The following is a 22,899-nucleotide window of genomic DNA, read 5'->3' on the forward strand; positions in this document are numbered from 1 at the left end:
AAGAGGTATTTATAAATTTTAAACTACTATCTTTCATCTTCATATCCTTCGACGTGTTGCTCATGCTCATGTGCCCTTCATAGAAGAGCATGACTTTGGATGTTTATCCAAAAAGATGATCTTTTGTGGCTATGCCTCTCGCTTCAAAGAATTTTGATTTTAGGAAAATTCTTTGGAGGATATTGTTCTTTCATGATGGTCAATTGATGAGGCTAGATTTGGTCTAAAAAGGCAAGCAATACAAACAAGATAAGCATGAAATGAAAACACAAGTAATAATGAGACTTTCCTGAATAAGATTTTGTAAATTCACTAATGTCTTTTTGACTTGCTAACAAGCCTTAGTATCATTTAGCCAAAGGTCCTCTATAGTGGGATTGAATCCAAAGGTCCTCTATAATGTGATTGAATCCATCTGTTTGGTCTTCATTTGTCAGTTGTTCGTTTTCCAAAGTTGTATCTACACTTATTTTAAAAACCAAAGTACGTTCACTTTACGATTCATCATCGCCTTTCTCTTTCAAATGCAAACAAAAGTTTGTAAGGCTGCATCCAAAATACATTGAGTTTGAGTATTTTTATAATGTAATTTCATCTTTGTGATGCCATTGTCCCATGTTCTGTGATAAAAAAAGGATAGAATGTGAGACTCATTGTTGATTACTTTTATTTAGCCCGATAACATGGAACATAAAATCAATTTGCTAATAGTCAAAAGCAAGGTGACTTTCATCATTCCCAATAGAGCAGTAACTTGGTGCATATCTCTCTCTCTCTCTCTCTCTCTCTCTCTCTCTCTCTCTCTCTCTCTCTCTCTCTCTCTCTCTCTGCACCCGCATCCCTACCCGCGCGCGCTGCACCCCCCCTGCTCCCGCTGCTCTGCCCCCCGCTGCTTTCATTCCCCTGCTCCCGCTGCCCTGCCCATGCTCTGCACCCGCATCCCTACCCGCGCGCGCTGCCCCCTCCCCGCCCATTGCTCGTTGCGCGCTCCCATGCCCGCATGCGCTGCACCCCCTGCCCCGGCTCGCGACGGCCAGCGCACCCCCCCCCCCCCCCCCCCCCCCAAAAACCCCCGTTCCCCTTTCCCGCAGCCCTTGCATAGAGAGAGAATGAGCACTCTTTCCAACGTAGAGAGAGAATTTGGTCCAAGAGCGTAAAGAGAGTGGTCCCAGAGCGTAGAGAGAGAAAGAGGCGTTTTTAGGCGCGTAGAGAGAGAGAGAGAGAGAGAGAGAGAGAGAGAGAGAGAGAGAGAGAGAGAGAGAGAGAGAGAGAGAAAACTGCTTCGCCTCTGTCCCTTTCCCCCACCCCCCCCTTCTCTTGTTGCGGCCTCTCAATCATGAGAAAGCAAAATAGCAAGGATGAACCGGTGGAGGATGCCATCCAAAAGTGCAACGAAGATTGAGTGAGTCCATCAACCAGATCAACCGCCACCTCTTAGGTACTATTAACGAACTCGACGCAAGACTGGCAGTACAGGAAAGCACGATACAGACTCTCGAGGATCGCGTGAAGGCCCAAACGAGGAAATCGCAATACTCAAGAAAGAGCTTGCAGAGGTGCGATCGCAGAATGCCCTTGAAGAAGGAGAGCTTCAACCCTCTGCCATCGAAGAGCTTAACACGATTAAGGAACAAGTGCGAGCCGTCAAAGAAGGTGGGGAGCAACAAAAAGAAATGACGTCCTCGTGGGTAGACGTCATCACAAAGACCCAACAAAAAGCAGAAAAGGCCGAAAAATGGATCGAGATTGTCAAGAAAGGGAAAGGCAAGGAAATAACCCCCACTCCCACGCCAACCATCATCAACTTGACACTAGAAGAGGAGCAAAGGAGACGTGTACAGGCCTTACAAGTAAGGGTATGTGGCCTCAAAGACCAAGACAATGTGGATAAAGAGGTGAAACAACTCATGACTCTGGTGGGAGTCAACGAGCAGATGCATACGAGGGCTTGGAGAGTGGGCACTAAGAAAAGTGGGAGCAACGGAGAAACCTCGAAGGAAAGGGCACTCATTCTCCGCTTCCCCTCCATGGAAGCAAAGAAAGACTTCTTGAAGAAGAGACCAACTCTAAAGAAGACTGGCATCTTTCTTGGAGATGACCTCACCCTCTCGCAGATTGCTCATATGTAAGAAGTAATGCACGAAATAAGAGCAACAAGGGAAAAGGGGAAGATCACTTTTTACAGGGATGGAAAGGTGGTGATATTGGAGCGACGCCCCGCATGACAGTGCGAGACCTATGGGACCACACTAAAGATGGCAACCTAGAATTGTAATGGGTCACTCCGTCTTGATGTAGGGGCCTTTGAGGATAGCTTCACGGGGAGAGACATCATTTTCTACTCTGAGACGCATCAAGCACCGTGACAATCCATGCCACACGTGAGCGGATATAGGTGGGAGACAGCCTGCAAACAGGAGACCAGATCGGAGAATCGAGGACGGGGCTCGGGGGAGTGGCAGTTCTATTCAGGGAGGAACTGCAGCCAATGATATATATAGCACGCAAGGATGAACAGGCCATAGTTACAAGGAATGGCCATTTTCAGGTCCCCGTTCCTATCCCAATTTCTTGTTCCGGATTCCCGTTCCGTGTTTCAGACGTGAGTATCCGAAACAGGGAATAGAAATTCATGCATGTTGTCGTTCCCCGTTCCCTATTCCGATTTCCCGTTCCGGGTAACTATGGAACAGGCTAGGTACATTGCTATTTGTTACTTTCCTCCTAGTACGTCAGTATATGCATCACCTAGAGGACAATCCCCCTTTGCCTTTTTGGATAATGACATATGGGAGTTTTCCAGGATGGTGACATTATCATACTAGGGGATTTCAATGCTAGGACTACCCAACACCAGACAATATTTTATGATACTTCCGAAGAGATGCTTAGGGAGCTGGACGTCACAGAGATGGGTCTATCCAGATGATCACAAGATGAGGAATACACTGAATATGGCAGATACTTGATAGATATGGGAACTGCACACAGATTGGCCATTGTGAATGGCCTACAAAGATTTTCGACAGCTGGAGGTTTTACTTGCTTTCCACACCGACATGGGGCCAGCACAGTGGATTATGTTATGGCCCAGCCGGGTCTCATTCCTTTCTTTCCAGGATTTCATGGTGGGCACTAGGCCAGTTGGAGTAGCAGTTGATCATGCTATCGTGTCTTTCACCCTGACCTTTCAGTTCAGCACAACTCCATTAGGAGAGGTCCCCACACACACTCGGTATACCTTCATGAGGGAGACGGATTTTGTGTATATGGATGAGATATACAGGCAGCTATGCACCCAGGAGCCGGGACGGCCACTAGATGAACTCACTCAGATATTGACAGAGACGCTCCATGATGCAGCATCAGAGGCATACCCCCACAGCCAGCCAACACGGAGACGATCTGGGAACATGCCCCAAAACAGTTGGTATGATGAGGAGTGCAGAGAGGCGAGGATCAAACTACAAAGGGAAGTGCTCACGGGTATTACCACACATAGACAGTCACGGATTATCTTTCGCCGCCTAGTGCGACGAAAGAAAAGGGCCTATCTATCTCAGCTAGAGCGGGATCTATATCAGCTATTTATAAGTCAAGACTCAGGCGAAGCATGGACGCTATTCCACGAGCATTCACCACCCCCCGCGGTCACCTCCACTGAGACATGGGGGGAATATGCCACATCTCTCTACACAACATCAGGGCAACCACTCCTGCCGGACCCACTAGAGACATGCCCAGAGACATGTTCTTTCTTTACTGCCGAGAGGGTAAGGAAAGCCATTGACAGGATGAAGACAAGGAGGGCACATGATCATGATGGTCTGGTAGCAGAGCACTTCATCCGTGCCAGGGATATGCTTGCAGAGCTCCCGGCTATGATGTTTAATAGAGCCATGTATGAAGGCTTCTTGGAGACTTGGAGTATGTCCACGATTGTGCATATTTTCAAGTCAGGAGATCCCATGATTCCCGCGAATTATCGCACCATCATGGTTGGCCACACATTAGCTAGGTTGTATGCATCCATTCTTGAGCAGGAGCTGAGTAGATGGGCAGAGCGAGAGGGAATAAGAGCACAAGGGCAAGCAGGTTTCAGGAGAGGTTTCTCCACTCTTGACCAGATTCTGACACTCAGAGCTATTATTGAGGAGGGTAGACACCATGGCAAGAGAATCTATTGTAGCTTTGTGGATTTTCGCAAAGCTTTTGACACAGTGCCGAGAGCCAGACTTATACACAGACTACAGGACATGGGTGTGCCTACAGAGCTGATATGGGGTATTCTGGCTCTATACAAGACAGTGATAGGGCGGGTACGCACCACTGAGGGAATGTCTGACATGGTTCACTCCACTATTGGAGTAAAGCAGGGATGCCCCCTATCCCCGACTCTTTTTGGGATGTATGTGGATGAGTTTTCAGACTACGTAGAGCGGCAGGGGGACAAGGGGGCTCAGCTAGCAGAGACATGGATTCCGTTGTTACTATATGCTGATGATATTGTGCTGATTTCAGACTCCCCAAAGGGGATGCAACGTCATTTGGATGCTCTGCATACATTTGCTTGTGATAGTGGACTGTCGGTCAATCTGGGGAAAACCAAGGTTATGGTGTTCAACACCACATCGCAGTGGGTCAGGAGGTCGGCACCGACAGTTATGTATGGCCAGGAGACTGTGGAGTACATAAATGCATATACCTATCTTGGGGTAGTATTCAGTGGACCGGTGTTTTCACTAAGAAGAGCATCAGAGACTAGACTGACGAGAGCATATACAGCTTTGGGAGAACTGGAGAGGATGTGTTCGCAGGTTCAGTTTCAGGAACCGCGAACAAAGCTTTGGCTTTTTGACACGCTAGTAACTCCAGCTATACTCTATGGAGTTCAGGTATGGGGACCCTCAGTAGACCACCATGGGAGATCTGGCAACACAGATGGATGGAGATGTATGGAGAGGCCTCTGGTCTCTATGATCGCTCGGATAATTCGGGCTAAGGCCTCAGTACCACATGAGATTATTCGAGCCGAGCTAGCCGCCCCCCCCCCCCCCCCCCCCCTCGTGGTAGAGGCACTGACGAGATCAATTTCCTTTATGCACGGTCTATGGGATCTCCCCAGAGACAGATACGCTAGGCTTGCCATGGAGTCATCTCAACAACTAGCTCTACAAGGCGATACAGCATGTTGGTATGGACAGATGACATCATGGTTTCATTCGCATGGTCTCAAAATGGATAGATTACCTCCGCTTCAATACTCCTTGGATGCACCCTCCTTGTCTCTCACACGGACAGAGATCACCAGGCTCATACGTCAAGATCTGATTCACCTAAATACCAGGAGCACATGGATACAGCCGACACAGGAGTTGGGCACGAAGAGGACCTTCTACAGAGAGCATCTTCTCCAACTCACGGAGGACGGCTTTGTGACTAGGCCAGCATACATGGATACATACTTATCTCATGGGATAAGATGCGCTATTGGACAGACACGCACATCCTCACATCAGCTCCAGATCGAGACTGGCCGATTTCGAGGGGTGCCGGCAAGAGCCACGATATGTCACTTATGTAACTTAGAGCCAGAGACAGAGCTGCACTACACATGTCACTGCCCGGCATACTATGAGATACGCGGCCGCTTCCATTGCCTGTTCAGAGAAGGGTTCGGACCTTTTTCTAGAGTCATGACATACAAGGATCAGAAGTGTCTCGGATTGTTCCTGCTAGAGCTGCGCAGACTTAGGGAGAGCTTGCTGAGGACATCATGGGAAAGACAGTCTCAGAGACAAATCACAAAGTTCTTTACACCAGACGGAGGAGGGCCAACGGAGCAATCATTACAGCAGATCTCAGAGCCTACTCATACTAGAGGTACACTGCTTGACAGAGCCACTAAACTTGGCAGATCCAGACGTCCACGACCTCGGGGAGTCTCCCATTACCGACGAAGGTTGCAACAGAAGATACAGATCACTCTAGCTCGACATGCAACACGCCCAACCAGAGTTATGACCATGGAGGAGGTCGATGAGATCCGACAGGGACCGATGAGAGATTTCATATGAACCCAGGAGCCCCCCCCACCCCCCCTTCTCCCCCTTATTTCCTTTCTCCTTAGTGTTTCAGTGTCAGTTCTTTGTTAACTTGGCAACTTTGTAACTTTGTAATTTCCGTACTCAGACATGGTATCAGATTCACCAATTGTAACTTTTTGGTCTCATAGGTCATTTTGGCCTTTTGAAGAAGTTAATATAACATTTCATTTCATCTCTCTCTTTGAGACACATCAGACCCCTGGGCAATCTATGCCACATGTCAGCGGATACAGATGGGAGACAGCTTGCAAAAAGGAGACCCGATCAGAGCTCAAGGGGAGTGGCAATTTTATTCAGGGAGGAGTTGCAGCCATTGATACATATAGCCCGCAAGGATGAACAGGCTAGGTACATGTGGGTGAGATTGAGGGCAGAGACAGGCACATATCTCTACATTGCTATTTGCTACTTTCCTCCGAGAGCGTCAGTATATGAACCACCTAGAGGACAGTCCCCCTTTTCTACTTTGGATGATGACATATGAGAGTTCTCTAGAGATGGTGACATTATCATCCTAGGGGACATCAATGATAGGAGTGCCCATCACCAAACAGTATTTTATGCTAATTCAGAGGAGATGCTGAGGGAGCTGGATGCTGCAGAGATGGGCATGTCTAGATTATCACAGGATGTGGAGCATACAGAGTAGACATGGGGACTGCACATGGACTGGCCATCTTGAATGGCCTACAAAGATTTCCCGTGGCGGGAGGTGTTACATGCTTTCCACAGACATGTATCCAGCACAGTGGATTATGTCATGGCACAACCGAGCTTTATCTCTAGTATCCAGTATATCACATTTGGACCTAGACCTCTAGGTGTGGCAATAGATCGTGCCCTTGTGTCGATGACCATCTCTTTCCAGTTTAGTGTAGCACACATGCCACGGGTAGCAACCCGTACCCGCTACACCTTCACGTGGGAGACTGGCTCTTTATACATAGATGGGATCTACAAACACTTGTGCACTAAGGAGCCACGGCGACCTTTGGAGGAGTTACTACTATACTGACACTGACATTGCATGATGCAGCCACAGAGGCATACACACACCCTAGTCTAAGCAGAGACGACGTTGTTGGAGCATGCCCCAGAACAGCTGGTATGATGAGGAGTGCCATGAGACGAGTCAGACTTCAGAGGGAGGTGCTTTTGGGGAACATCACTCAAACATTCACGGATTGCCTTCCGACCCCTAGTGCAGCGGAAGAAGAGGGCATTTTTGGCTCGACTAGAGCAAGATCTATACCAGCTATTCTTGAGTCAGAGCTCTCAAGTGAGGCATGACGAATCTTCCATGAAACTCCCCCCCCCCCCCCCCCCCCCCCCCCCCAACCATTACTCAAAGGCCTGGGGCCAGTACGCATCATCTTTGTACACAGTTCCTGGAACTCGCCTCTTCTCGACCCCCCGGAGCCATGCCCACACACATGCTTTTTTCACCGTTGAGATGGTGGTGAAGGCCATTGATAGGATGAGGACTAGGAGAGCATATGATCAGCATTTTATACATGCCAGGGATCTGCTCGCAAAGCTCCTAGCAGCAATGTTCAACCGTGCCATGTGTGAGGGCCTGCCTGATTGGAGCATATCTACTATTGTACCTATCTTCAAGTCAGAAGACCCTATGGAGCTTGGGAATTATTGCACTATCATGATTGGACACACATTGGCACGATTGTACACATCCATTCCTGAGCAGTAGCTGAGTAGATGGGCAGAGAGGGAGGGTATACGCGCAGCCGGGCAAGTAGGGTTTAGGAGAGGTTTTTCTACTCTTGACCATATTCTGACACTCAAAGCCATTATTGAGAAGGGCAGATCACATGGGAAACGAATCTATTGTAGCTTTGTGGACTTCCGCAAAGCATTTGACACAGTGCCCAGAGCTAGATTGATATACAGACTATAGGAGATGGGAGTACCCACAGAGCTGATTTGGGGGATCATGGCATTATACAAGTCAGTAGTGGGTGTACGCACTTCAAAGGGGGCTATCTACATTAGTTCACTCCACTATTGGGGTGAAGCACGGCTGCCCGCTCTATCCTACTCTATTTGGTATGTATGTGGATGAGATTTTTGACTATATTGAGAGAGATGGCGATAGAGGTGCACAGTTTGGCACGGACATGGATTCCACTATTGCTATATGTTGATGATATTGTGTTGATCTCCGACTCTCCAGAGGGGATGCAACATCACTTGGATGCTTAGCATAGGTTTGCCCACAATAGAGGTTTGTCTATGTTTGCCCACGACAATGGTTTGTCTCTCAACCTTGGTAAAACCAAGGTTATGGTGCTTGTGCTCTTCAGTGGGCCAGCTTTCTCATTGAGGAGAGTAGTAAAGACTAGACTAGCCTATGCAACATTGGGTGGATTGGAGAGGATGTGTTCACAGATTCAGTTTCGATAACCTGGGACGAAGCTCTGGCTCTTTGACACTTTGGTGGCTTTCTCCTTGATCTATGGAGCTCAGATATGGGGGCCTTCATTGGACCATCATGGGAGATCGGGTCGCACTGACGGATGGGGGGACATGGAGAAGCCTCTGGTCTCTATGATCTCGTGGCTTATTAGAGCCAAGACTTCAGTACCACGACATTATTCGAGCAGAGCTAGCTGCCCCCCCCACTAATGGTTGAGGCGCTCACCAGATCAATCACCTTTAAACACCGCTTATGGGACCTTCCCAAAGACAGATATGCCCGCCTAGCACTTAAGAGTCCTCTCGACAGTTAGCTATGCAGGGAGATACAACATGCTGGAAAGGGGAGATGACATCATGGTTTTATGTACATGGGTTAAGCATGGATAGATTGCCCCCCTTCCAATACTCATTGGATGCACCCTCTCGACAGTTAGCTATGCAAGGAGATACAGCATGCTGTTATGGGGAGACAACATCATGGTTTCACGTACAGGGGTTAAGCATGTACAGATTGCCCCCCTTCCAATACTCATTGCATGCACCCTCTCTGACTCTTACACAGTCTGAGATCGCCAGGCTCATCCGCAAGGACCTGACTCAACTAGACACCTGGAGGACTTGGATACAGCCGGCACAGGGTATTAGTCCCCCATTCACTACTTTAGTACCCCTTTCTTCAGCACCTTTTTATTTACTTTTGGTACTCAAACTTTGTATGAGATCCACCACATTGTAACTTTTTGGTCTCATAGGTCACTTTGGCCTTTTAAAGACGTTAATATAACATTTCATTTCTTCTTCTTCTCTCTCTCTCTCTCTCTCTCTCTCTCTCTCTCTCTCTCTCTCTCTCTCTCTCTCTCTCTCTCTCTCTCTCTCTCTCAACAGGAGGTTACGAGCAGGTTGCAGGTCGCGGTGAGGCAAGAGGGCGACGAGCAGGTCGCAGCTCAGGAAGGGCAGCGCGACTAGAAGGCTACTCTCTCTCTCTCAGCAGTAAGGGCGTCGCGCAGAGCTGCTGAGCAGCAAGAGTGTCATGCAGAGCTGCTGTTGGCAGCACGTCACAGAGGAAAGCTTGCAGCTTTGCAGGTCGCACTAGGGTTCTTCCCGCTTCTCTGCAGCACGCAACCTGCAGCGCCTTGGGCGTCCTTTTCGCACGTAACCAAAAGCCCCCCCGCCCCCCCCCCCCCCCCCCCCCCCCCCTCCCCTTGTTTGGACGAGGCAATTTTGGAAAAGGCAAAATAAAAAAGTATAATAAGCACATGTTTTCAGTATTAAAGGAAAAGAAATGCAAGGAATTTGCATTTGCAGAAATTGCAAGAAAGGCAAAATGTATGCCATGTATGCTTAAAGTGGGGAGAACATGTATGCATAGTGTGGTGCATGTAGGGCGGTCTCCTACTACCATTGCAAATTTTCCTCCCGTTTTTTGCGGCGACCAAGCATGAGGAAACAGAACGATAAGCTTGACCCTTTAGAGGATGCAATTCAAAAGCGCAAAGAAGAAATGATCGAAACAATTAACAAGATCAACCGCAACTTACTGGGCACAATAAAAATGCTCGACGAACACGTGTTGGCCCAAGAAAGCAAGATAGCTACACTGGGAGATTGTCTGACAGCCCAAGACGAAGAGATTGCGTCACTCAAGAGGGAGCTCGTAGAGGCACGAACACGAAATACACTTGAAGAAGGAGAACTGCAACCTTCAGTAATAGAAGAGCTGAACACGATCAAAGAGCAAGTGCGAGCATCAAAGAGGGGGAAGAGCGGCACAAAGAAATGACGACCTCTTGAGTGGACGTTATTATAAAGACTCAACAGAAGGCAGATGAGGCCGAGAAGTGGATTGACGTTGCCAAGAAAGGGAAAAGCAAGGAAACAACTACGTCCACACCCACCATCATTAACCTGACACTTGAAGAGGAGCAAAGAAGGCGCGTGCGCTCTCTACATGTGAGGATTTGTGGTCTTAAAGACAAAGATAACGTGGACGAAGAGGTAAAAGAACTCGTGGCTTTGATGGGGGTTCATGGGCCGATGCACTCAAGAGCTTGGAGAGTGGACAACAAGAAAAATGGGAGCAAGGGGGAAACCTCGAAAGAAAGGGCACTCATCCTTCATTTTCCCTCCATGGAAGCGAAGGACTTTTTGAAGAAGAGACCAACTCTTAAGAAAATGGGCATCTTCCTCGGGGATGACCTTACCCTCTCACAGATAGCTCATATGCAGGAGGTAATGCCAGAGATTAGAGCGGCAAGGGAAAAAGGTAAGATTGCTTTTACCGAGATGGAAGAGTGATGATATTGGAACCACGCTCCACTTGACGGTGTGAGACCTATGGGACCACACTCAAAGTTGCTACCTGGAATTGTAATGGATCTATGCGTCTAGAAGTGGGTGCTTTTGAGGAAAGTTTTAGTGGGAGAGATATCATCTTCTACTCTGAGACACATCACGCCCCTCGGCAGTCTATGCCGCACATTAGTGGATACAAATGGGAGACCGCATGTAGACAGGAGACACGATCAGAGCACAAAGGGCGGGGCTCAAGTGGAGTGGCACTGTTATTCAGGGAGGAGTTGCAGCCATTGATACATATAGCTCGCAGGGATGAGCAAGCTAGGTACATGTGGGTTGGTGAGATTAAGAGCAAAGACAGGCAGATATCTTTACATTGCTACTTGCTACTTTCCGCCAAGTACGTCAGTGTATGCACCACCCAGAGGACAATCCCGCTTTTCTATTTTGGATGATGACATCTGGGAGTTCTCTAGAGATGGTGACATCATCATTTTAGGGGATTTCAATGCTAGGATTGCCCATCATCAGACAGTTTTTTATGAATACTTCAGAGGAGATGCTAAGAGAGCTGGATGTTGCAGAGACGGGCCTATCCACACTATCACAGGATGGGGAGCATACTGAGTATGGACGACACTTGATAGACATGGGGATTGCACATGGATTGGTCATCTTGAATGGCCTACAAAGATTTCCCGCTACGGGGGGTTTTACATGCTTTCCACACAGACATGGAGCTAGCACAGTGGATTATGTCATGGCATAGCCGAGTCTCATCTCTAGTATCCACGACCTCACGGACCCAAACCTATTGGTGTGGCAGTGGACCATGCTCTAGTGTCGCTGACCATCTCTTTTGAGTTTAGTGTAGCACACAGGCCACAGGCAGCAACTCCTACTCGCTACACCTTCACGCAGGAGACGGACTCTGTATACATAGATGGAATCTACAGACACTTCTGTAGAGAAGAGCCAGGGCGACCTTTGAAGGAGCTTACTACTATACTGACATAGACGTTACATGATGCAGCAGCAGAGGCATACCCACACACACAACCTGAGCAGAGACGCCGTTCTGGGACCATGCCCCAGAACAGCTGGTATGATGAGAAATGTCGCGAGACCAGAGCTAGACTTCAGAGGGAGGTGCTTTTGGGGGACATCACTCACAGACAGTCACAGATTAACTTCCGACGCCTAGTGCGACGGAAGAAGAGGGCATTTTTGGCTCGCCTAGAGCAGGACCTATACCAGCTATTCTTGAGTCACAACTCACGTGAGGCATGGCGGCTCTTTCATGAGCACCCCCCCCCCCCCCCCCCCCCCCCCCCCCCCCCCCCCCCCCTGCCATTACCTCTACAGAGGCCAGGGGCCAATACGCGTCATCTCTATACACAGTTCCTGGACAGTCGCCCCTTCCCAATCCTCCCGATCCACACCCCCATGCATGTGCTTTTTTGCTAAGATGGTGAGGAAGGCCATTGACAAGATGAGGACTGGGAGAGCATACGATCATGATGGCTTAGTGATTGAGCACTTCATGCATGCCAGAGATCTACTAGCAGAGCTCCTAGCAGTTATGTTTAACCGTGCCATGTGTGAGGGCTTGCCTGATACTTGGGAGCCTATCTACTATCGTACCTATCTTCAAGTCAGGAGACCCTATGGAGCCTGGGAATTATCACACTATCTTGATAGGACACACATTGGCACGGTTGTACGCATCCATTCTTGAGCAGCTACTGAGTAGATGGGCAGAGAGGGAGGGGATACGAGCAGGCGGGCAAGCAGGATTCAGGAGAGGTTTTTCTACTCTTGACCATATCTTGACACTCAGAGCCATCATTGAGGAGGGCAAATCACATGGGAGACGGATCTATTGCAGCTTTGTGGACTTCCACAAGCATTTGACACAGTACCCAGAGCTAGATTGATGCGCAGATTACAGGAGATGGGAGTACCCACAGAGCTCATTTGGGGGGTCATGGCGCTATACAGGACAGTAGTGGGGCATGTACGCATCTCAAAGGGCCTATCTACAGCGGTTCATTCCACTATTGAGGTGAAGTAGGGTTGCCCACTCTCTCCTACTCTATTTGGCATGTACGTGGATGAGGTTTCTGACTACATATAGAGAGATGGTGATAGAGGTGCACAACTAGCACGAACATGGATTCTACTGTTGTTATATGCTGATGATATTGTGTTGATCTCCAATTCTCAGGAGGGGATGCAACGTCACTTGGATGCTTTGGATAGGTTAGCCCATGAAAGTGGTTTGTCTGTCAACCTTGGTAAAACCAAGGTCATGGTATTTAATACCACCCCATAGTGGATCAGGAGGTCAGCGCCCGCATTCACATACGGCCAGGAGACAGTGGAGTATACAGATGCTTACACCTACCTTGGAGTGGTTTTTAGTGGACCAGCATTTTCAATAAGGAGAGCAGCAGAGACTAGATTGACCAGAGCCCATGCAGCATTGGGTAGATTGGAGAGGATGTGTTCACAACTTCACATGTTCAGTTTCAGGAGCCTCGGACGAAGCTCTTGCTCTTTGACACCCTCGTGGCTTCTGCATTGCTCTATGGAGCTGAGATTTGGGGACCTTCATTGGACCATCATGGGAGGACAGGTCGCACTGATGGATTGGGGGACATGGAGAAGCCAATAGTCTCTATGATCTCACGCCTCATTAGAGCCAAGGCTTCAATACCACGTGCCACTATCCGAGCAGAGCTAGCTGCCCCCTCACTAGTGGTTGAGGCACTCACCAGGTCGGTCTCCTTCATACACCGCATATGGGAACTTCCCAGAAACAGATATGTCGGCCTTGCACTTGAGTCCTCTCGACAGTTAGCCATGCAGGGAGATACAACATGCTGGTATGGGGAGATGACATCATGGTGTCAAGCGCATGGGTTCAACATAGACAGACTGCTCCCCTTCCAGTATTCACTAGATGCACAGTCCGAGATCACCAGGCTCATCCGCCAGGACCCGACTCATCTAGACACCAGGAGGACAAGGATACAACCAGCACAGAAGCTGGGCACGAAGATGGCTTTCTACAGAGAGCATCTTCTCCAGCTTACGGAGGATGGTTTTGGGACGAGACACAAATACATGGACACCCACTTGTCTCGCGGGATACGATGTGCTATTGGCCAGATACGCACATCTTCACACCAGCTGCGGATCGAGACTGGGAGATACATCAGAGTACCAACAGAGGCCAGGACATGCCTGGAGCCTGAGACAGAGTTGCACTACACATGCCACTGCCCCGTCTACTACGAGATACGCAGCCGCTTCCACTACTTTTTCAGAGAGAGCTTCGGACCACTCTCCAAAGTCATGCGGTACGAGGATCAAAGATGCTTGGGTCTGTTTTTGCTCGAGCTGCGTAGACATAGAGAGAGCCTGATGAGGGGAGAGGCCAGGCAGTCTAGAGACGGTTCACAGACTTCTTTAGAGAAGACACTGAACACCCGAAGGAGCTACTACCACAGGAGAGCTCGCCGCCTCACACCAGAGGCACACTGATCGACGAGCGACCAAGCTAGGGAGATCCAGATGCCCACGACTGCGGAGGACTACACAGCATCGACGGAGGCTGCATCAGAGGATTCGGATCACTCTGTCCCGACATGCACGACGCCCGGTCAGCCTATTGACCATGGAGGAGATTGATGAGATCCGCCATCGACCGATCTTTTGTGATCTGTGATTTAGCTATCCCACCTAGTTGGTTAGATCAGACCTAACTGTTTCGGATTCCATAGCATTTTATTCTGTCATTTTATTTTGTCATTTTTGTTACTCTGACTTTATATCAGATCCACCACATTGTAACTTTCTGGTCTCATAGGTCATTCTCGCCTTCTGAAGACGTTAATATAACATTTCATTTCATCTCATCTCTCTCATCTCTCTCTCTCTCTCTCTCTCTCTCTCTCTCTTTCCGTAGGTTTGCCCATGAAAGTGGCTTATTTGTCAACCTTGGTAAAACCAAGGTCACGGTATTTAATACCACCCCACAGTGGATCAGGAGGTCAGCGCCCGCATTCACATACGGCCAGGAGATAGTGGAGTATACAGATGCTTACACCTACATTGGAGTGGTTTTTAGTGGACCAGCATTTTCATTGAGAAGAGCAGCAAAGACTAGATTGACTAGAGCCCGTGCAGCATTGGGTAGATTGGAGAGGATTTGTTCACATGTTCAGTTTCAGGAGCCTCGGACGAAGCTCTGGCTCTTTGACACCCTCGTGGTTTCTGCATTGCTCTATGGAGCTGAGATTTGGGGACCTTCATTGGACCATCATGGGAGGACGGGTCGCACTGATGGATGGGGGGACATGGAGAAGCCACTAGTCTCTATCATCTCACGGCTCATTAGAGCCAAGGCTTCAGTACCACGTGCCATTATCCGAGCAGAGCTCGCTGCCCCCCCACTAGTGGTTGAGGCGCTCACCAGATCTATCTCCTTCATACACCGCATGTGGGAACTTCCCAGAAACAGATATGCCCGCCTTGCACTTGATTCCTCTCGACAGTTAGCCATGCAGGACATGCCCTCTGTGTGACATCGAGCCTGAGACAGAGTTGCACTACACATGCCACTGCACCGTCTACTATGAGATACGAGGCCGCTTCCATTGCTTCTTCAGAGAGGGCTTTGGACCATTCCCTAGAGTCATGCGGTACGAGGATCAGAGATGCCTGGGTTTGTTTTTGCTCGAGCTGCGCAGACACAAAGAGAGCTTGATGAGAGGAAAGATTAGCCAGTCTCAGAGACAGATCACAGACTTCTTTAGAGCTGCCACTGGACACCCGGAGGAGTTACTACCACAGCAGAGCTCGTCGCTTTACACCAAGGCATACTGATCGAACGAGCGACTGAGCTGGGGAGATCCAGACGCCCACGACTGCGGAGGACTACACAACATCGACAGAGGCTACATCAGAGGATCCAGGCCACTTTGGCTCGACATGCACAACGCCCGGTCAGACTACTGACCGGGAGGAGATTGATGAGATCCGCCAGCGACCGATGCTGGATCTCCTATGATCTACCTATCCCAGCTAGCTGTTTTAGCTGCTTAGTCCACACCCAGCAGTCTAGGATTCCATAATATTTTATTTTGTCATTTTGTCATCTTGTTACTTTGACTTTGTATCAGATCCACCACATTGTAACTTTCTGGTCTCATAGGTCCCTTTGGCCTTTTGAAGACGTTAATATAACATTTCATTTCATTTTCATCTCCCAGTTGAGTAACTGGGCAGAGGGTGAAGGTGTACGGGCAAAGGGACAGGCAGGTTTCAAGAGGGGTTTCTCCACTCTTGACCATATTCTGACACTCAGAGCTATCATTGAGGAGGGCAGGTCACATGGGAGACGGATTTATTGTAGCTTTGTGGATTTCCGCAAAGCATTTGACATGGTACCGAGAGCTCGACTGATGCGCAGACTGCAGGAGATGGGGGTGCTCACAGTGTTGATTTGGGGGATTATGGCTTTATACAGATCAGTGATGGGACATGTACGCACCCCAGAGGGGATATCTGACTTGGTTCACTCCACTATCGGGGTGAAACAGGGTTGCCCATTGTCTCCTACTCTATTTGGTATGTATGTTGATGAGGTGTCTGATTACATTGACAGAGAGGGTGATAGAGGTGCCCAGCTGGCAGGACGTGGATCCCATTGTTGTTATATGCTGATGATATTGTCTTGATCTCTGACTCACCAGAGGGTATGCAGCGACAGTTGATGCATTACACAGTTTTGCAGAGGATAGTGGACTGTCTGTAAACCTTGGTAAAACCAAGGTCATGGTGTTTAACACCACACCGCAGTGGATCAGGAGATCGGCACCGACCTTCACGTATGGTCAAGAGATTGTGGAGTATACAGATGCATACACTTACCTTGGGATAGTCTTCACTGGGCCGAGGTTTTCTTTGGGAGAGCAGCAGAGACTAGACTGACCAGAGCTTATGCGGCCTTGGGAGGCTTGGAGAGGATGTGTTCGCAGGTTCAGTTCCAGGAACCTCGGACAAAGTTATGGCTCTTTGATACTTTAGTAGCCTCAGCTATGATGTATGGGGTACAGGTATGGGGACCTTCTGTAGGCCAGGATGGTTGGAGACGTATGGAGAGGCCCTTGGTATCTATGATCTCCCGATTGATTAGAGCCAAGGCCTCCGTACCTCACGCGATCATTCGAGCAGAGCTAGCTGCCCCCCCCATGGAGATTGAGGCCTTACCAGATTAGTGTCCTTTGTGCACAGCCTATGGGATACTACTAGAGACAGATATGCTAGACTGGCCCTTGAGTCTTCCAGACAGTTAGCTCTACAGGGGACACTTCATGCTGGTATGCACAGATGACTTCATGGTTTCAGACGCATGGCTTCACCATGGACAGGTTGCCCCCTTTCCAGTATTCTCTTCAGGCACCCTCGCTGTCTCTTACACGGGTGGAGATCACTAGACTCATTCGTCAGGACCTGATCCAGCTCGACACCAGGAGGACATGGATAGAGCCGCCTCAGGAGTTGAGCACGAAGATGGCTTTCTATAGAGAGCATCTTCTCCACCTCACAGGAGATGGTTTTGTGATTCGACCCAGCTACATGGACACACATATGTCTCATGGTTTGCGTTGTGCCATTGGTCAGATACGCACATCCTCACATCAGCTCGAGATTGAGACTGGTAGATTCCAGAGGGATACCAGCAGACAGCAGGATATGCCGATTATGCCAGAGAGAGCCAGAGACAAAGTTGCACTACATATGTCATTGCACAGTGTTCTATGAGATACGGGGGCGTTTCCACTGCTTATTCAAAAGGGTTTTGGTCCTCTATCTAGGGTCATGAGTTATGAGGATCAGAGATGTCTTGGACTATATCTACTTGAGTTACACAGGCATAGAGACACTTTACTGGGGAGAGCTAGAGAGAGGCAGTCCCAGAGACACATTACAGATTTCTTTTCACTAGATATGGGACAGCCAGAGGAGCAGCCACCACTGCAGAGCTCGTCCCACACTCATTCGACCACTACTGGCACTCTCATCGACCGAGCATTGGAGCTACAGAGATACAGACGACCGCGACTGAGGAGAGGAGCTACACAGCATTGACGGAGACTACAACAGAAGATTCGAGCCATACTCTCTCGACATCCAGAGTGCATATGAGGATGGATCCTCACCATTTCTTCCATCTTTGTTTCACACACTGTTACATCCAGTTTACCGGGTACCTATTGTATCAGCTGCTACACCCACGTAGTTTTAGATGTAGTAGTAGTAGTAGTATTTTGTTCCACTTCTAGTTCTTTTCTAGTTCTTTTGTACCCAGACATGGTATTAGATTCACTATTTTGTAACTGATTGGTCTCATAGGTCATTTTGGCCTTTTGAAGACGTTAATATAACATTTCATTTCATTTCATTTCTCTCTCTCTCTCTCTCTCTCTCTCTCTCTCTCTCTCTCTCTCTCTCTCTCTCACGCAGCCCCTCCCTCCCCCTCACGCAGCCCCTCCTCGCTCCCCATCGCGCAGCCATCTCTCTCTCTCTCTCTCACGCAGCCTCCCTCTCTCTCTCTCTCTCTCTCTCTCTCCACTCCTCTCTCTCCTCTCTCTTCTCTCTCTCTCTCTCTCTCACACACACACACACACACACACACGGATACATACCCCACACACACTACACACATACACGCATACACACACGTACTCCCTCTCTTCCCCTTCTCTCCTCTTCTTCACAATATGAAGAGAGGGTAGTTACGAAGACAACCATGTCTTCCCCCATCATCAAGACGCCGACATCGACAATGAAGACAACCTTCATGCTCACGAACAAGAGGCTTGCACAATTGGAGGAGGACATGAAAGAATGGTGGATGGAGAGAGAGATATGGAGGGAGGAGAAAGCCACCTTCATCAAGCTATGGAACGAAGAGAAGGAGGACATGAGAGCGGAAATCCAAAATCTCAAAGAGGAGGAGAGAAGGGAACGGGAGAACGAGAAGGAGAGGGAGAGATGGAGGAAAGAGCAAGAAGAGATGAAGGCACAAATCGATCTCCTTCATGCTTCCATCACATCCCTCACCCCCGAGGAAGGAGAGATTAAAGAGGAGGCTAAGGAAGCCCTCAAGGAGGAGATCACCAAAGCCCTCACCGCAAGCATTGAGGACAAATTAGAGGCCACCAAAGAAGGATGGGTCGAAGTGGTCAAAAAGAACATCAAGAAGGTAGAAAGAGAGGAAGCCCAAAAAGATGAGGTACTCATCGTACACACAACCATCGAGGAGGAGAAGATGCGACAAGCTCGCCGTCTCAATGTGCGAGTGACCGGCATCAAAGAAGAAGAAGGGTCTACACCCGAGAGCGATGGGAAAGCTTTATGCAAGAAAGTGGGATACAAGGAAGAAGAGATCCCTTTCTCCAAAGTTTGGAGAGCCGGCAAAGATCCAAAGAAGAGAGCGCTCATCCTCCAATTCGCCTCCGAGGAGTCTCGAACTTCTGTCCTCCGAAAGAGGGTCATCTTGAGAGGGCTAGAAGGCCCCCCGATTTATCTTGATGATGACCTCACAAAGATGCAACAAGATCACCGTCGCGCGTGCATGCCTAGAGTCCACCAAGCCCGCAAAGAAGGGAAGAAGGCAGTATATCGAGATGGTAGGGTTATCATTGATGGCAAGACCATCGCATAGGGACTCGCGGCCTGTGGGACACACGAGGAGATTCATGTCATGGTTTGGAATTGCAATGGAGACCTATGGACACACCCAGAGAGACTTGAGGAGGTGATGAGAGGTCGAGACATCGTTCTACTTACAGAGACACACGAGAGCCCAGAGAGAAGGTTACCACGGATACATGGATTCCAGTGGGAGTCTCTACATCGGGGATGTATGCGCCAGCACACCACTCGCGGCTCAGGAGGAGTGGCCATACTCTTTAGACAGGGGCTTCACACCAGACTACAGATTGTTGCCCGGGACCCACAGGCCCGCTACATGTGGATTCGCCTCGAGCTCTCACGAGACAGGATTGTCTACATTGCCCTTTGCTACTTTGCTCCCACAGGCTCCAGATTCGCCCCTACTGAGCAGGAGTCACCGTACGCATGCCTCACGGAGGAGATTATGGAGTACTCCACACTGGGTGAAGTCTTCCTTATGGGGGACTTCAATGCTCGTACGCGCAGTGAGCAATGTGAGGCATATGACCACGAGGACCCAGAGGCACTACACACTCTAGATGAGGATGCTACTATGAGAGATACAGCAGACAGAGCTCCAGTCACAGCCTACGGACGACATCTACTTCGACTTGGCTCCCAGCACCGTCTCGTTATTTATAACGGGATGGTCCAATGGCCCACCTCAGGGGGCCTGACTTGTATGCCACATGGAGTTGCAGAGGGAGGGGGGAGTACAGTCGACTATATTCTGGGACCCAGGGAGGCTACACACCTTATCACATCCTTCACCATTCCACCCATACCCATCGGAGCCGACCACACATACCTCTCTTTCTCCATCACCCGGAGATACCATCCCCACACAGCTCCACAACACACACTCCACACACCACCATCCATTTCACACATGAGCTAGCCTCTCTTTACTCGGCCGAGGTCGAGCATGGCCTATGCCTCCTCCACCCATCCACACCACTCTCAGTTCTCACATCACATATCTCTTCCGTTCTCCACACTTCAGCTATTAGCTCTTTTCCACACACCACTCACACAAGATGCACTCCCCCCCCGGGACTATGCCTCAGAACCCGCTGGTATGATGATGAGTGCAGAGAGCTATACCGACGCCTCCGTGCACGGCGAGCCTTAGGAGAGATCACAGAGAGAGAGGCCAGACGGCATATGAAGACGCTGACACGCCAAAAGCGGCGAGCAATTCGAAGAGGCACAGGAGCTTGAGCTATACCCCTATTCATGAGCATGGATAGCGCGACGCATGGCGCACCCCTGCGCGAGCCACGTCCGACTACTTGAGGATCCACAGATATGGCATGATTAGCAGAGCGACTTTATGAGGTGCCAGGGCAGCCTCCTATCCCACAGCCACACGAGCCACGCCCCACGTGCTCCTCCTTCTTTACAGCAGAGATGGTAGAGGGGCCATACGCCGCATGCAGCACAGACGATCAGCTGACCATACTGGATTACAAAGTGAGCACATCATGTATGCGGCCTCCACTATAGCCCCGTTGATTGCACATGTCTTCAACCGGGCTATAGGGGAGAGCTTCCCAGCGGAGTGGACACAGCACACCATAGTGCCTATCCACAAATCTGACGACACCATGGACCCAGGGAACTACAGGACTATCATGATTGGCCACACGATGGCCAAGCTATATGGAGCAGTACTTGAGGCACAGCTCAGCTGCTACTCAGAGATCGAGGGTTTACGAGCTCCAGGCCAGGCAGGTTTCAGACGAGCTTTCTCCACCACTGATCACATCTTCGTTCTGCGCTGCCTCATTGATGGGGCAAAGGCGCGGAAGAAGAGGCTTTACTGCTGCTTTGTGGATTTCCGCAAGGCCTTTGACACAGTCCCACGCGAGAGACTCTTCCAGCGCCTTCACAGCATTGGGGTACCAACAGAGATGATTTGGGCCATATATGCTCTCTACGAGAGGGTGACGGGTAGAGTTCGTTGCCCAGGCGGTTTTTTCAGAGACCATTGCTAGCACCATTGGTGTTAAGCAAGGATGCCCACTCCCCCGACACTCTTTGGGCTCTACATCGACGAGATCTCCGACTACATACTGCGAGCAGGAGGAGAGGGGAGCGACTTGGCAGGTACTCCGGTCCACATCATGTTATATGCTGATGATATTGTGTTGATTTCAGAGTCACCCGAGGGCTTGCAACGCCATCTTGAGGCCTTGGACGAATTCAGCACACACAGGGGGTTGACTGTGAACCTTGGCAAAACCAAGGTTATGATCTTTCACACATCCAGTGCAATGAGGAGCGTTGCCACCTTCACAGCAGCAGGAGGACAGGTTGATGTAGTCACCTCCTATGTCTACCTTGGCATCACATTCACCAGCCTACCAGGACCCTTCACTATGAGGCAGGCTGCTGCTGACAGGCTCACCCGAGGATATGCAGCTCTGGCCATGCTAGAGCGGAGATGCCACCAGCACACTTTCAGGAGCCCCGCACGAAGGGGTGGCTTTTCGACACCTTAGTCACCCCGGCCTTGATGTACTCGGCGGCAGTAATGGGCACCAGGATTGACAGCTGACCAGTGGACACAGCTTGAGAGGCCACAGGTATGTATGATCTCACGCTTGCTCCGCAGCAAGAAGACAGTGCCACATGACATTATTAGAGCCGAGCTCGCCACACCACCTATGGGTTGTAGAGGCACTATTCCAGACAGTCTGCTTCATCCAGAGGATGAGAGAGCTACCTCCTGACAGACTTACTCGTAGAGCATTTGAGGCAGCTATACAGCTATCAGAGAGTGGGCATGAGAGAGCATGGTACTCACAGGTCAGAGCATGGTTTGAGGGACACGGTCTTGACATGGAGAGCCTACCACCATTCCAGTACGACCCCCACTCACCATATGTTCACCTCTCTCGCAGTGAGAGGAACTTGGTATTGAGACAAGATCTGTGGCAGCTATACACTAGGAGAGTCTGGGAGTCACCTGGCTTGGGGACGAGGATGTCAGATTACAGAGACCAGTTTTCTCACCATATTGTCTGGGGGGTTCATACAGAGACCACGCTACATGGACACATATATGCCACATAGCTCACGGGTGGCGATTGGTCAGCTGAGAGTGGCTTCACACAGGTTAGAGATTGAGATCGGGAGACATACTGGTGTTCCCAGGGAGGAGCGAGTCTGCAGAGCCTGCACAGAGGAGGTGGAGAGTGAGGAGCACTTTGTATGTAGATGCAGAGCATACACTGAGATCAGAGGCAGGTATGAGGCCTTATTCAGAGGACAGCCCACTCTCCGAGAGATCATGGACTCTCGAGAT

General features: G+C 49.7%; 1 protein-coding gene across 2 annotated transcripts in view; it reads right to left on the minus strand.

Moving 5' to 3' along the window:
• Nucleotides 1-273: 273 nt before the first annotated feature.
• Nucleotides 274-22,899, minus strand: part of POP1 (ribonuclease Ps) — a 62,470-nt gene continuing 39,844 nt past the window's right edge. Inside the window, exon 12 of one of the 2 annotated variants that reach the window (XM_086521879.1) lies at nt 274-546. The gene's annotated coding sequence lies outside the window, so the exon portion shown is untranslated. Of the gene's footprint in view, nt 621-22,899 lie in introns of both variants that reach the window. The other variant, XM_086521870.1, reaches the window with a different exon arrangement.

Source organism: Adiantum capillus-veneris, chromosome 1 (genome assembly GCF_014529385.1).
Source record: "Adiantum capillus-veneris isolate H3 chromosome 1, ASM1452938v2, whole genome shotgun sequence".
NCBI lineage: Eukaryota > Viridiplantae > Streptophyta > Polypodiopsida > Polypodiales > Pteridaceae > Adiantum > Adiantum capillus-veneris.